At 30.3% G+C, this 17,664-nt stretch overlaps 1 protein-coding gene across 5 annotated transcripts in view; it reads right to left on the bottom strand.

Annotated features, from left to right (window-relative positions):
* The window catches only part of LOC145283516 (neuropeptide Y receptor type 2-like), a 1,003,835-nt gene that overhangs the window by 105,291 nt on the left and 880,880 nt on the right, over positions 1–17,664 (bottom strand). For all 5 annotated transcript variants that reach the window (XM_080132357.1, XM_080132358.1, XM_080132354.1 and 2 more), the window contains one exon: positions 6,027–6,157. The gene's annotated coding sequence lies outside the window, so the exon portion shown is untranslated. The remainder of the gene's footprint in view (positions 1–6,026; positions 6,158–17,664) is intronic.

Below are 17,664 nucleotides of genomic sequence, written 5' to 3'. Positions count from 1 at the left end.
CATTCTAAGGAGGTCAGGCGCGAACGAACACCCCATCATTTTATTATACAATATTTCTTCAAACTGAAACAATTATCAAAGTATACTTATGCAGATAGATATGAAAAGTGTTTATTAAAGTTTGTGTCTATTTCCATTCTATGAAGGTCAGGCGCGAATGCAACCCCCCCAATTTATCATACCACCCCTATTTAAATTAAAACATACTTATAAAAGTGTTATTATGCACATCTATATCAAACACATTTGTAAACATTTTAAATTTGTTATTTCCATCCTTTGTGGACAACGCACGTACGCAGACCCCAAATTTTTTAAGGAATCAACATTATGCCAGATCAGACATATCCATTCCTGTGTCTGTGTTTTCGATAATAGTAACCATATAGGAGCCTATTCGTGACCAGACACACACGCAAACGTTCAGCTTATATATATATATATATATATATATATATATATATATATATATATACATATATATATATATATATATATATATATATATAACTGTAATTGTAATAAAAAAAACATCTTTGCCCACACAATAATGATTTGATCCATAAAAATGTTATATATCCTTGCACTATTGCACTATTACTAAGCTCCAACGCAATCCTCCCATAACAGGCACTACTATTTCGTCTTTAAGTTATTATTCTTCCCATCCTCTATCTGATATAGTTACTAATCCAATATACCATTCGAGCAGCCCTTCCATCTACAATCATACAACTAATAATAATGATGATAATAATAATAATAATAATAATAATAATAATAATAATAATAATAATAATAATAATTAAGAAGAAGAAGAAGAAAAACAATATTTCTCCTATAGCCATCCTAACACTAACAACACTCATTATCCCTTCCAAAATATTCCTCATACAGACATTGCCCCACCATTTTTGGACACTATGAACAAAATTCAAACTATTTAACTAATACAAATCAGCAAATTAATATTAATACCAGAACTCGAGCTTTTAATAAAGTACATACATATATCGGCGCTACTTCAACATTAATTAAAAAAAGAATATCAAACCACATTTCCTCTTTAACAACCATAATTCTAATAATGACCAAGGAACTTCTCTGAAAACTTTAAATAAAAAACTTAACTCTAACAATACTCCCTCCTCAATAAAATGGACTATTATTAAAAAAAAGTTCAGTCTTATACTCCAGGCTATAAGTCAAGTCGCGTCTGCACAACCGAAGCTATAACTATAATTACTTTCCCTCAAAGAAACAATATAATACATTGTAAAAATGAACTGATCTCTTTCTGGAAACATAAGTCAAATTTTAATTATGACAATTTTGAAATAACATAATTATAACTTTTACCCTTTATATAGATATAAAATATGTTTTCTTTAACTTTATCGTTTTTCGACATACTTCTTAATATTTTATAATTTAATAATCCTTTATTTTAATTCTTTATCTCTTCTTTGCATGGCCGGATTTTTTATCTGCATTTTCTGGTTTATTCTTTAAACTTTCCTATCTAATATATGAATCTACTCACACTTCCATATCTTGTATGTATATTTACTTAAATTTTACTATAAGAATTTACTTACTTTTTTCCTTAAACTTCAGATACCGGACATCTTCTTCCCTTAAATAATTTTTATTGTAATTTTTATTCTTATTTTACTTTATATTATATATTATATATTATGTTTTATTGTTTATTATATTTTATTTTTTTATTTACTTATTTATTCTTTTTTCTATTTATTTATTATATATTTATTAATTTTTATTTTCCTGTTTTATTTTCCTTTTAGTGTTATTTAACAACTCTTGCTGACATTTTTTTAAGTAATGACCTGTACATTTCAGTTGCCCTATATTATTTTGCCCTATATATATTTTCGCGCCTTTAACATTTCCTGTCTGGGACATTTTGACTTTTGTTTCCCTTTATTTTATATTAACCTTTATCATTTTTTCTCTCTCCTTTATCTTCCCGTATCTTTTTTATTTATAGTTATGTCTCGGAAGTAGAGTGAAAAGCCCATCTTATTTTTCTTTTATTAATATTATCTTTTCCTTGTACACATTTTTGTGTGCCTTTGGATTATTATGGGCCATCCTCTCCCCAATTACGGGATTTCCTTTGATTTTACTTGTACAGATGGAAATTCTTTTAACTTTCTTGAAGTTTTACATTTGGATTTTACCGTCACTGGATTTTTATCTTCCACCAGACTATCCACCCATGTGTAATCGCCTTTTTCTTTACCATATCCCCTCTGCTTAAGTTATTTACTTTTCAAGTAAGATCTTTGACTTACTTGTTGTTTCATCAAATGACTTCTGCATGCAAAATCGGATCCCGCATTTCGCTAATTCCTACCCTCTGATGAGAAGGAGAGTATTTCTTCGAAACTCGGCGAATTAAGGACTATCCATTTATCTAGTGTTTCCTTTTCAGATTAAATATGTTTTTAACTCATTTAAAAGTGTTTTTAACATATTTTATTAACTGTGTGAGCATATTATAAGCTCCATTTCCTATTTGGTTTTATCGAGTGTTTATATCCGGCTGAGATTATTTTATAAATATTAATTCTTTAATATTTATAATTTACTTTAATTTTACCATCTTGGATCATTTTGGTAAATACAATTGTAATTTTCATTTCATATATATATATATATATATATATATATATATATATATATATATATATATATATATATATATATATATACTGTTTCGGGTGTAAATGTTTATACACAAAGTTTTTATATGATGAATTTATTATTTGAGAGTGAAAAATCTTGCTAAACGATTATGTTCTTAGCTCTACAGCTATATATAGGGGGATTTTTTTACGTTAAAAATATGTGGTGGCGATATATAAGCGACTCATGAAATCGAAGTGAAAATCAGATAAATATTCAAATAAATCACATAAATTTTTAAACATTTTCATTTTTCCCAGAAAGACAGTGTTTAAAACCTTCTGAACATTTCTATCTAAAATTTTCATATCAAATAAAAAAAAACGTGATATGACTGACTCAGGGTAAAGAACAAATCAGGGCAGAACCTGAACGCACACACATTGATAATTATAAGGGGTTTACATTAGGCACACCAGTGTAACTATTAAAAAACACAGTATGGTGAATAATTTGCATGGGGGATCGTTACTGAATTGAAGCATTTTACGCGGGGGGAGTATTTCTTTCTGTCGTCCTCTAAATGTTAAGCGCATAGGCACTATATTACTAGAATAAAACTAGATATATTATTGTAGGAGAATAAGTATTTCCTGATTGAGTACGTCAGAGGTGTAGTAGAAAAACAACACATTGTTTCAATATAAAATACGCTGCTAAAACCCAATGATGTTTTAAGATAAGGAATACTGACCAAATTTGAAATAATAGCAATATCTTTTTGCCCATTTAGCAAAATATTTAGTCTCGATACATTCACTTGAATCACGTGTATCCAACGGACGTATTTCGATAGTTTTAGATGTTTCACGAAAGATGTGCTTAGTTATAAGAGAATAGTACCGGATGCCATCGAACCCCATATATTTTAATAATAGTGTTGGGAATTAGTATAATTTTTAATTGTGTGCTTAGAATGGCAATTTACGTTCTATTAATGAAACGTTACTTTGATAATATATTTTTCAAAACATGATAAACGGTAATATCCTATTATAATATATTTTATCCTAATTATATCAAAATCTAAGTCTGTTCAGTGGTGTACGAAACTGGTAAGCCTGCTATTGTACTTTTAAAGCTTATTTTTAATATTTAGTTTGTATTAATCAATTTATCTATATATCTATATATGCATATACATATCTATCAATTATCTATCTGTCTATCTACCTTTATATATGTACATATATTTATATACATATATATATATATATATGTGTGTGTCTGTGTTTATAAGTCTATGCGTGTATATGTATATATAAATGTATATATATATATATATATATATATTAAAGAAAATGTTTATATAATAATAAATATTGTATAATAATTCCGACAAGTATATAAAACATTGCATAAGCTTAACATTTAAAAATATCATATGTGTAAAGAGGGGATTATTGCACAATTTTTAAATATATAACCTTTAGTATAATACACAGCAACCAATCACAAAAAAAAACGTTTCGCTAAGTATATGAAACCTTGCAACACAATAAATAATGTTAGAAAATGTAGACTGAAGTTTAATTATATCCATCATTCTATATAAAATTATCAAAGTTTTGGACAGTTGTTTCCATTAAAAAACAATACTGAGCTAACAAGCATCACATTTTGTATACAATTTAGTTAGATTAGAATTAGAGATTATATGGTCGTACTATATACTATATACACACACACACACATATATATATATATATATACATATTTATATATATGTATATGCATTTATGCATAAATATATATATACATATATATTCATATAATAATGTAATTTTATTTATAACATTATCTTTATGCCATTTTAGGTTCACGCATTCTTATTATAAGTAAATAATTTAAATTTACATTCAAGTGATATAGTAATTCACGATTTCAACTTGGACTTTTCTAAAATATATTTGAATAATTGAATAATCCTGAATATAAATAAAAATCGGTATATTAACAGAAAAAACCCCTGATTTTTAAATACTTTCTCGGTATTGCCCGTCGTCTCATTTTTTAAGACCTGCGCTTTGTTTTATATAAATAGGTAACGTGAGCAATTTGCTGCCTTAGTCCTTTTCAAACTGTATGCCTACAACTGTCCCCGATCATTAGCGAATCCCACCAATGTTTGCGCCTTGATTTATTGGAGGGCTTTATACTCTAATGTCTTATATCACCAAATTTTAGCTTTTGGATTATCTCACACCGTAGTCTTTACCGTGCATGGAAAAATTGTTAAAGCGTCTCTGTTTGCAGCATAATATTTTATATGAGAATCGAGATCATGCTTCACGTGGAATGTTTATTCGATTCTCGTGTTTAATGAATTATTGTTCGTGATTTTGTTTGATCTGGTAAAAACTTCATGCAGGTCTGTCATATTACGAAATAAGAATTCTCTTAACGCGTTTCTTCTGTGATATCGTATACTTTTAAAGTGTTGGTGAATTTCTAAAGAAAGTCAGACCGGTGTAGTAAATCGGTGGCTTTTTATGGCTACAAAAAGTATTTTTGTGTATATCTCCTATTTTATTTTTCCATCTTAATGAAAAGTGTGTGCATATAGTTATTATGATAAGCAAACCCCAGTGTACATTCGTAACATGATTATATATTCATTAGCAATGACGACATTTGGCACACACCTATGCATTGAGAAGTGTTATTTAATATAGTAAACAGCATTTTGCACGACATGAAAATCAACTTGAATCTTAAGAACATATCTATTATCCAGTTATTTTAGGAGCAAAAGGGCTTCAGAAAAATATTTAAAAAAACAACCTGACAAATATACCGCGTGAATCAAGTGCAAGAGAGATTTAAACAATTGCTATTAGAGAGTTAGTCTGAATCTTAATTACTATCTCTCAGTTTGAATATCTGAATTAGCGAGTGAATGTTTTGAATCTGATAGGATGGCACATCCTCACATTTTATAAACTGATCAGAAAATAAAAAATAACGTGCATATACATATTTGTAGTACCGTTGCACTTTTGCTTCCGAGGTAAAATAAAAACGATATTATATAGAAACACAATCTTATTATAGAGAGGAGCGTGTTTTGTAATTATTCACTATCTTAACCTAAAAATATAATAAAAAAAATATCGTAACTAGAAATAATCTTAAAAATATTATTTAAAAAAAAAATAAGGTAAAAAAGGCGGATAACCACAAGTTTTTCACATCGCGTTTAATCATTATTAACTTAACTCATGATCGTTTATGTTGTAAAAAGATATTTAATTTAAAAGAATTCATCTGGCGTATTTTTTCTATAATGACTAACTTGTGAAAGCAATACTTACAGTGGTTGCATCTGTAAATAATTATTTCATTATAAATGATATCTTGAAGACAGCCCAAATAGCTCCAAATATTTCGTAGTAATGGTTGAATAAGAATTATATGTTATAACGTGGTTCGGTTATCTCGATGTCTGTAAAAAACAATAAGAAAGAAAGAATACAATATCAATTTTTAAAATATTTAAAAAAAAACATCAAAATAAGATATAAAATCAGTTAAGCTTAGGATTACATAACAAAATATATTATACATTTAATATTACACATAGACAATCGTGTTATTCCAAAGTAGGCATATATATATATATATATATATATATATATATATATATATATATATATATATATATATATATACATATATGTATATATACATGAAGGAATTGTATGTATATTTATATATATATATATATATATATATATATGTGTGTGCATATATATTTTTGTCGAGTTCTTAAACGATATTAAGGTTAGCGTCTTCACGATGGCGATCGGTTATTTTTTTTTAGAAAATTACACATTTTTATTTGATCATGAACAAATAATATATTATTGTGTTTATGTACTTATTTATTTATTTAAAAACATCCATGTACGTAGATTACTGTTTTGAAAAATAATAAATAAATGCATGAAGATATATATATATATATATATATATATATATATATATATATATATATATATATATATACATACACATATATATATATATATATATATATATATATTTGTAAACCCCATTAAATTTGGTAGAACATTCTTCATGATCCTAAATCATCACTTCCCCCTAGCAATACCCTGCATCATTTTTCCAATAAGAACACTATTAAGCTTAGCTAGAGTTTCACAACTAATCTAGAAAATAAAATAAAAAATACAACATTGAAATGCTAAATAACAACAACTATAACAAAAATAGTCAAACTACCTCTAACCGCCTTAACAAAGCCAAATGCCCGCTCCAACAAAATTGTCTCTCAACTAATGTGGTTTACAAAGCAACTATTGCTCCTGCTGAAGACTCACAAAACAAAACATTCTACATTCGCCTCTCAAGCACTGCGTTCAAAGACGGCTTTAGGGAACACAAATTCTCCCTAAATAACCCCAACCACTCCAATAGTACTTCACTAACAAACCACTATCTACTATATACCCGTAACAACCTCAAACATATTATTAGCTTGGAAATTCTGAACATATCTTGTACCTGTAAATCACTTAACTCCCCATGTTACTTATGCTAAACTGAAAAATTATTTTAGAAATAGAGAAAAACTTTTAAATAAAATATCGAAATCTCACTTAATTGCAAACATTATCAATCCCACCTATTAACAAACTTTTCTCCCTTCTAACAATACCTATAACCTACCCCTAAAATATAATACTATACCGCTTGCATACCAATAACGTAATTGCCCAATTTTAGTAAACGCACAACTCACTTGATCCCTAATTACACACACCCTACTTACAACCGGAACTCTATAAACCCCCATTCATTTTAAAAGAACCCCACAACAGAACCCCCACCTATTTATCCCCACTGTATCTTTTTTGTCTAATTCCTGTTTCTTTCTTTGCCTAACTCACTCCTCATCTCATTATTTAAAACCTTAATCCCAACCCTTATCACATCTTTACCCTCCTACCCCCTATAACACCACACCCTCACTGGCTTTGCTTAACACACCACATTTTACACCTCACTTCTCTATAAATCGGCTTCCATTTTGTCTTTCTTACACCGCATTCTTCTCACACCAAAAATTTGCCTCAACCCCCACAATAGCTTCCAAACCCCTCCTACCTTTACCCCTAAACCCCTTTAGTATCAGTCCCTAAACATGAATGCTATACACTCATAGAGGACCCGTAGCCCTATCTACCACGCATTTACAATCCATAACTTTCAGTAATATGTTTATCCTTAAAATCTGTCAATCACTCAGAGTTCTCGCCTCATAGTTTCTTATGGCTAATTTAATTGTTAGGTCTTGATTTCTAATGGTTTAGTTACATCCTTATCACAATTGCTATCCTCTGACTTGCTCTTCTATCTATTATTTACTTGTAAACACCTACGTTTCTATTTACCATCTACATTAGTAAACTAATTATTTAATTTACCATTTACATATTTTATAATTTTTCTTTTATATTAAATTCTCACTAATTCTCTTTAATTATTACCTTTTTGACCGGACGCTTATACATATATATATATATATATATATATATATATATATATATATATATATATATATATATATATATATATATATATATATATATATATATTATGTATCTGTGTATATAAATATTATCTTTTTGACCAGAAGCTTTTATATATATATTTATTTATTTATGGATGTATATATACATACTCAAGCATTTGCTCTTCCCCCATTGATGTGTGTATGTGTACATGTGTATGCGTGTGTTTATCTGTGTGTTATTTATTATCATAAACATTTCCTTAATTATTTGTATTAATTTATTATTTGATTTATTTACTGATATTCTTACCTATTTTTATATCATCAAAATAACCTGTAACGTATAATTCCTTAATTTATCCTCCTATTTACCCTTCTTTCTTTCCTTTAACTACAGCGTCTTACAATTCCAAAATATTAATAAATAAAAAATAAAAAAAAACAGAAGAATATCATTTTAAACCCCGTATCTAACCTGTCTTCTCCTCCTCTCATGAGACAACGCCGGCCAGTACTGATTTTGCAACCTGTTGCCATGGTTATCTGTTATATAAACTACTAACTGCTATATAAAATTAAGCCGTTATAAATCGCAGCAGCGTCTATAAACATAAGCACAATTAATCTTTAACAATAAATCACCTTTTCATTATATCAACTCCTACTTCTTTAAATCCCAACGTCTTCTCCCTTTCAATCCGCCATTCTTGTCTCTCTCTTTCTCTCTCTCTTTCTCTCTCTCTCTCTCTCTCTCTCTCTCTCTCTATATATATATATATATATATATATATATATATATATATATACACATAGAGTTACCCCAAAAAAACAAACGCTAAATATAGGCCATCTAGAACGTATGCTGTAGAATGGAGAGAAAAAAAAAGCCAAATATACTAGTGTTTTGATGTGAGGTTTTTAATATAATAAACTAGTTATGACAAAGTTTCACTTATTTAGGACAAGACACTCGGAAACGGGGCCAAATAAGATTTGGGCCGGTTTTTTGGGTCAGCCGGTACATGTATGTATGAAAATGCAATTCTCTATCTATATAAAAGCCAAGTACGTCCAAGGATTGAATACTGTTGCCATATCTGGGAAGGAGCTGCAAAATACAGCCTATCCTGCCTTGACAGAGTACAAAATAGACTTCGAGTCTTAGTGGGGGATGCCTTTTTCTCTACCCTGTAACCTCTCTCGCACAGAAGAGACGTTGCGAACCTATCATCGTTTTATCGTTATTTCCATGGCAGTTGCTCCTCTGAACTCCAATCTCTGCCCCCCTCGCCAATCTTTCACGAAATACACCCGTCTAGCCGAATCCACTGTGAAAAATTTCCCCCACTCTTTATCTGTGCCTAAATCAAAACGCGGATTCCATGAACAAAGCGTCTTTCTTAGAACTGCACGCCTGTGGAAATCTGTTCCGTCTGTCTGCTTCCCAGCGGACTACAATTTGGATGTCTTCAAGTCCAATGTTAACAAATTCCTAATCTAAGTAAACACTTCATCAAATCTCCACACTAACGTAATGTACTTGCAATAACTCTTATCCCTGAGTGGTTTACGGGCCTTGATAAGTGGTGATCATTGTGTAAAAAAAAAAGAAAAGTAAAGGAAACACTGGGTAAGTGGATAGTCCCTGATGCGCGGAGTTTCAAAGAAATACTTTCCTTCTCATTTGAGGGTATAAATTATAAAAATGCGGGATCGGATTTAGCATGCAAAAGTATTTGATGAAACAACAAGCAAGTCAAAGGTCTTACTTGATAACAAAAAAATTGAAGCAGGGGGAATATGGTGAAGAAAAAGGTGATTACACATGAATGGATAGTCTGGTGGAAGATACATAATCCAGTGACGGTAATATATATAATATATATATATATATATATATATATATATATATATATATATATATATATATATATATATATATATATATATATGAGATACACAACAGATTTGCATTTGAAATATTGACGACTGCCATTGATGTTCTTATCTTTTCTGTAGATATAAAGAACATATATATAGAGATCCATAAATAAAAGATCATATATATGTATATTTCCCGACTGCTGGAAAACCGCCTCTGCGGTACCAGTCTTCAAGAATTCTGGTGAAAGAACTGACCCGCTAAATTATCGCCCCATTAGCCTCCTCCCGCTTGTCGTAAAAATATTTGAGTCCTTAGTTAATCAAGCCCTAGTTCAGCACCTAGCAGCTGCTAAACTCCTGACTGACAAACAATATGGATTCAGGCAAGCCCGTTCAACAGCAGATATCTTAACTGTAGTTTCTGAACGTATATACCGTTCATTGGATAAAACAGGGGAGGGTAGAGCGGTGGCCCTCGATATATCTAAGGCTTTTGACAGGATATGGCACGATGGTCTTTTTAGGAAAATTAGATCATATGGAATCACTGGAAGAATTCATAATGTAATTAAATCCTTCTTAAGTAATAGAAACATCAAAGTTGTCCTCGACGGTCGTACATCCAAACAATACGAAATAAATGCGGGAGTACCTCAGGGGTCTATCCTTGGACCTCTATTATTCCTGATATTCATAAACGACCTACCTGATAAAATTGTTTCTGAGATGGGTATATTTGCCGATGACACCACTCTCTATAACAGATATGAGGGGAACACAAATGAACACATATCCAAGGAAATGGCAGAAACACTAGAGGATGACCTCCAATCCGTAGTGTAATGGGGACAAAAATGGTTGGTCACATTCAATGCTACTAAGACTAAGCTTTTTTCCTTCAATAACTACAAGAAGCCTTCTCTACCACCAATAGCAATGGCCAAGAACACATTACCTGAAAGTACTTCTTTTAAACTCCTCGGCCTAACGTTTACAGGGAATATGAACTGGAATAGATACATTGAGAGCACTGCCAAGGCTGCTGCAAGGAAGGTTGGCTCCCTCTACCGTGCTAGAAAACTACTTACGCCTGACATTATCCTATACATCTATAAGGCAACCATTCGCCCATGTATGGAGTACTGTTGTCACATCTGGGCTGGTGCACCCGCTTCTTGTCTCTCGCTCCTGGACAGGGTTCAAAAGAGAGTCGCCAACCTGATAGGTCCTGAACTGTCATCTAGGCTTCAGCCTCTGTCCCATCGACGAGATGTTGCATCCCTCTGCCTGTTCTACAAATACTTCAATGCTGAATGCTCTGACGAACTGCAAACACTTGTACCTCCCCGACGTAACTACCCCCGACAAACCCGACAAGCTACTAAGTCTCATCCCTTTACAGTAGAGATCCCTAAGTGCAAGAAAGCCTTTTACTCCAATAGTTTCTTCCCCAGACCTGCGGGTCTTTGGAACACCCTTCCGGGATTCTGCTTTCCCAACTGCAACGATATGCAGAAGTTCAAGTGTAATGTCAACCAACATATTTCTACTCATCTCCCTTCATAATGACCCCGCTAATTAAGTCCCTGATAGTAGCCCCCTGCTTCAAAGTGGCACTGTGCCATTTTTGGGGTGAAAATTGAATTTAATAAAAAATATATATATATATATATATATTTGTATATATATATATATATATATATATATATATATATATATATATATATATAGAGAGAGAGAGAGAGAGAGGTAGTAAGAGAGTTATATATATATTAATATATTATTTATCTCTATATATATACATGTATATATATATATATATATATATATATATATATATATATATATATATATATATATATATACTTCAGAATATTGAACTCAAATATATTTACTGATATGCCCAATCCAATGATTGTCGATGTTACAAAATATTTTTTTTTTTATTTTTGTTTTATTTTATTCATTATGTATTAATTTTTTTTTTAATTTTACTTTTTAATACATTTTATATTCCTACCTATGGTTTCATTTTATTTTACCTTTTCATTACAATTATTATTATTTATGATTATTATCATTATTATAAGTAGTAGTATATCATTTTAATGTAATACGCCTTGTTAAATATATACCCTATTTTAAAAGATTTATCTCGATTAAACATTAATATTAAATTCCCGTTATATATAATGTTTAATTGGAATTCATTCTTGAGATGAGTCGTAATTATTAATTTATTTATTGCGGATTTTATCTTGGTTGTTGTTTCACGACGTTACTCTGTCCTTCTCCACGTGGATACTGTGACTGAATAGGAACTCTGCATCTCCCAACTGCATGTTCAGCCATTACTGCCATCCATACTGTTTGTCGTCAGAAGGAGATATTGCTTTTACATGAGACTATACACCCATAATATTTTCAATAATATTTTTACTTGTGTACTGTTGTTTTAACCTAACTGGCTAAGTAGTTGGTGTGTTCTCTTATTTTAAAGCGTTTATTCTGTAAAAACAGAACTACAGACCTCAGAATATTTTAAAAGTATTATGCGGCGTTTATTTACTTTTTTAAAGGAGCTTACTCGATTTTTCTTCCTAACTGGCTTAGTTGTTAGTATTTTAATGTATTTTGAAGCGTTTATTCAATAAAAGATAGTAACGTCGGGTGTTACTTGAGAACGAGAAATAATGTACGAAATTAGGGGATCACATCTTAGGGGGCATGAAAATCGCTTAAAATAGAAAATTAAAGAAAATATTGCGGTATAGTTTTAAAATGACCCCCCCCCCCCGTCCAAACAAAATAAATGTGCATACTTTAGTAAATGTCCAAGATTCCTGCTCGGAAGAAATCAAGCAAACAGAAGTGAATGCGGCTGATTATGTAACGAAACCGAACGGAAGACATGAAAAACAAAATAATATATTTATTAAAATGAATTACTTTTTAACATTTCTTGTGTTATTATGAAACAGACAAAAAATAGAAAATAACTCCTGTATTATAAAATAATACAACAAATATTTTATTTAGAAAAAATAACTTAGTTTTAAAACTTTTTGTGTTCAAGCAACAACAAAAAGCATTTGCGTAGTATGCGTGTAGCCGCCATCTTTTCTTGGTGCATTTCACCATACTGTCGCCAGATGGCGCTTCTTGGTCAAACATTTTTACAGTCTGTATTACTATATACAGACTCGAAAAAGTTGTCAAATAACAACTATATAATAAATAAATGTTATCCAAGGCAAGATACGTTTTTCCTACCCAACGGAATAATTTTTTAGTGTTCATATTTAATGTAAAATGTATATTAAGCACTGAAAACATAGAGTGTGTACCAATGTATTTGAAAATTGAAATTGGCCGTGGACCTTTTATTGAACACGGTAAGTTTGGGAAAAGAGGTAAAAAATTAAAATAAAATATAAAATATACTGTAAAACCCACCAAACATATGTAAGCCTGTACCGGTAACATATATTGAACGAGATTCATACAATATTTTGCCTAGTTCACCCATTTTATTCATTCATGATATTTACAATTCCTGACAGTATCTGTTTCGTATTGCAAAATCTATCACTTAATTATTATAAAAATTAAAGAATCTATTTTCCTTTACTCATGAGACGAAATAGAACAATCAATCAATCAAAAGGAAATAAAGTGCATTTGAAGTTGGCATGTACAATTCTTGTCAGTATTTATTTCGTAGTGAAAAATAAAGCGCTTGATTACTATATCTATATTAGTAAATCTATGTTTTCTTTAAACTCATCAGAAGAAATAGCAACAACCAACCCGTCCAAAGGAAATAAACTGCGCTTTGATATGATAACAATCCGGTAATTGGAAGAGAAACTGAAAATACCTTATACTATGTTTCCGTTAGGCCATTTTGAATTTTCAAAATTCCAAATGCCGTAATGAAAATGTAAAATTCCAAATAGCGTAATGGAAACATATTATGGGGCATTTACAGTTTCTCTTCCAATTTTCGGATTTTAATATGTCAAAGCGCACTTTATTTCCGTTTGACGGATTGATTGTTGCCATTTATTCTGATGAGTTTAGGGAAAATAGATTTTCTAATTGATATAATTATTAAGTGCTACATTTTGCACTACGAAACAGATACTGTCAAGAATTGTAAATGCCAAATGAATTAAAATAATACATTATAAGATGGTCAGCATCTCTAATTTTGGAATACAATATTTTGTCTTTATTCACAATATGTATATATATATATATATATATATATATATATATATATATATATATATGTGTGTGTGTGTGTGTGTGTGTGTGTGTGTGTGTGTGTGTGTGTGTGTGTGGTGCCGGCAAAAAGAATGTCCGCACTTGTATGTTTTTCCAAAATTGCTAATTCTAGCTACATTTAATGTAACTGTTTTTCCAATCTATACCTCATTATATTCGCATTTTATTCCTCTATAATTTTACCCATTAATATTTGACATTTAATTGAAATATGCTCACATCAATTTACAAAAATAACTTCAAATTGAGGAGACAAAAAGAATGTCCGCAGCAACAAATTCGCTTAAAACCAGCTTAAATTATCGCCTCTAAATGATGTCCCTAAATCTGATCGTACTTGACTTACTTCTAACAGGGAAGACAATGCGACTAAGATTTGCAACCTAAGAAACACATTTGAAATGGCCCTACACATCATACAACAGTGAAATCTAGTTAAAATGTGCTATATTTCTACTGTAAAGAATAGATTAAAGGAATTTAATTTGCGAGGATATGTTGCAAGACACAAGCCAATGATTGATGTAAGGAATAGAAAGTGCCGACTGGACTTCGTCAGATGCAATGAAAGTCATGCCTTCTCATATAAGTCAATAGTGTTTTTTAGCGACAACTCCAAGTTCAATAGGCTAGTCAGTGACGGTAGGCAGTACGTCCGTCAGAGGAAAGACGAATACTTTAATCATAGTTTCACAGTTTCAACGGTGCAAGGTGGTGAAGGTTTAGTTTTGGTGTGTGGCATTATTACTAATTATGGTTCAGGGCTTATAGTTTGCTTGCAGGGTCGAATTAATTCGACCAATTACGTTAATATATTAGCTGAGCATCTACCCTACGTTGGTCGGAATTCGGATGATAATCTCAACTCCCTGCATAATGTTTTTATTGGCCTGTAAAATCTCCAGACCTCAATCCTATAGAAAACGTAAAACATTATATCAAGCAAAAAATAAGGAATGATAAAATTCGATATTAGGAAGAACTTAGGACAAAAAATAAAGAAATCGGGATGATTTTTCCCGGGATTGTTGCTACAGTTTAATTCAAGGAATTCCCCAAAGGTGGCAGAGTGTTAAATAGCAGAATGGTTATGCTAGAAAGTAATTATTAGTTCATTGTGTTCCTGTAATATTAGTGTTGAATTTATGTCCTAAAATTACATTTAAATAAGAATTTTCCATTGTGCTGGTTGTCTTTTTGCCACCTCAATTTGAAGTTATTTTTTTTAAAATTGATGTGAACACTAGAATATTTCAATAAAAAGTCAAATATGAACAGGTAAAACTATATTGTTCTCTTCTTATATTCTTTCTTCTTCTATCTATCTTCTTCTATCTATCTATCTTCTTTCTTCTATCTATCTGTCTTTTATCTTCTTCTATTCTATCTATCGTCTTCTATCTATCTATCTATCTTATATTCTTCTATCTGTTCTTCTTCTATATTCTATATAAATAAAATGAGTTCATTTTTTCTCCTCCGACTTTGACCTTAATAGGATTAAATATCATGGCATTACATGCAAATATAATGCATACAAACTGTAGTACATTACCTGAGATGTGCTATAGGCCTATTACCTCTACAGTTCCTCGATAATGGTACATTCCTATATTTTCTCCGGTGAGATTCGACTGCCAAAATCGGTCAGATTCAATGGAAGTTGAAAGATCTATTCTCTCTATTAGATTAGCCTCTTCCCGGTCCCAATTTACACCACAGAGAATGCGTTAACAAGGAACAGTACTGAAAAAACCCGGTTTGGAATCGGACAAGGTTATTTATTCCGTTTCTTGTATTTTTTATATTTTTCCTGTTTTTCCCATATTAAAATAAAAATAATAAACAAATACATAGAAAAAATGATTATTAATATTATTTTCTTGTTTTTTGTTGTTGTTTTTTTTAGTTAGTGTAAGACGCAATCTGCGGGACTAACTGCTTCTTACTTCCGGTTTTACCAACTGTAGCCGTGAAATCTAAATATGACCTTTATTTATTACAGCTTTCAACTCAACATTTACTTTTACACCAATAATTCATATTTAACACTTATTATTACAACGGAACTAAAATTAAAATTAAAACAAATAAATTAATTTAACATTCGACAAAACCAAAACAAACGTCACTGCGGGATTGCCATTTGACCTAATTAACTGTTGGGTTAATTCATCACATTTTTCTTTTCTTTTTTTTTTCTTCTGCCTAAATTATCAGAGTTAAAGCCCGCCCCCTCCATCCTTGAACTTTATGGGGAATTAGAAACAACCGGGCAACGCCTGGTCGTTCATATTGCATCACGTTCATTTTTTATAAGTTATAAAATATATATGGCGATTAAACAACACAGAATATTCGCGTTTCATCCACGCTAAACATGAGGAATCCTACCATGGATGGAACGCGGAATATTCTGTGCAGCTTAATCGCCATATATATTTTATAACTTACTACCTTGCTCTGTTGAAGTAAATACTTAAACATTACGCATAAATGTATACTTTCGTATATTAATTAATGTGAGTAAACGGGGTGTGTCTATATATATATATATATATATATATATATATATATATATATATATATATATATATATAGTGCGTGTATGTGTGTATATTTAGTTAGCATTATGAAACCAATTGATGCAGATAATCGCTATATATATTTTATAACTTACTACCTTGCACTACATACGTATTGAGCACTGTTGAAGTAAATATTTAAACTTTACGCATAAATGTATACTTTCGTATATTAACTCATGTGAGTAAACGGGGTATATATATATATATATATATATATATATATATATATATATATATATATATATATATATATATATATATATATATATATATATACAGTGATGATCATATTTATTGGCACGGTAAAATAAAAGTTAAATTTTGTCTAATAAATTCTAAAAAAGGGATTAAATTAAATAAAATAACAAAGTATATTATGTATTTTTAACTGGCCTTTCCGATGCAGCAACCGGATTTTAGAAAAAATAAATAACAACGAAATGACAAACATAATTGCAAAAAACCCTTGTTCAAAATTATTGGCACGGCTTTGTTTTCCTTTTAGTATCAGTATAATATCAATCAATTTCCGGTTTACGTGCTTTCTGAACTTTTGTATAGCCATATTATGCTCGTTTAACGCTAATTCAGTGAATAATTTTTTTCAGATAATTTTTAGATAGCGATTTATTTAAACTATTATAAGTGACT

Source organism: Euprymna scolopes, chromosome 8, assembly GCF_053919585.1.
Source record: "Euprymna scolopes isolate OS-2025 chromosome 8, ASM5391958v1, whole genome shotgun sequence".
NCBI lineage: Eukaryota > Metazoa > Mollusca > Cephalopoda > Sepiida > Sepiolidae > Euprymna > Euprymna scolopes.
Note: the sequence above shows the minus strand (reverse complement) of the source record. Positions and strands in the feature narration are given on the sequence as shown.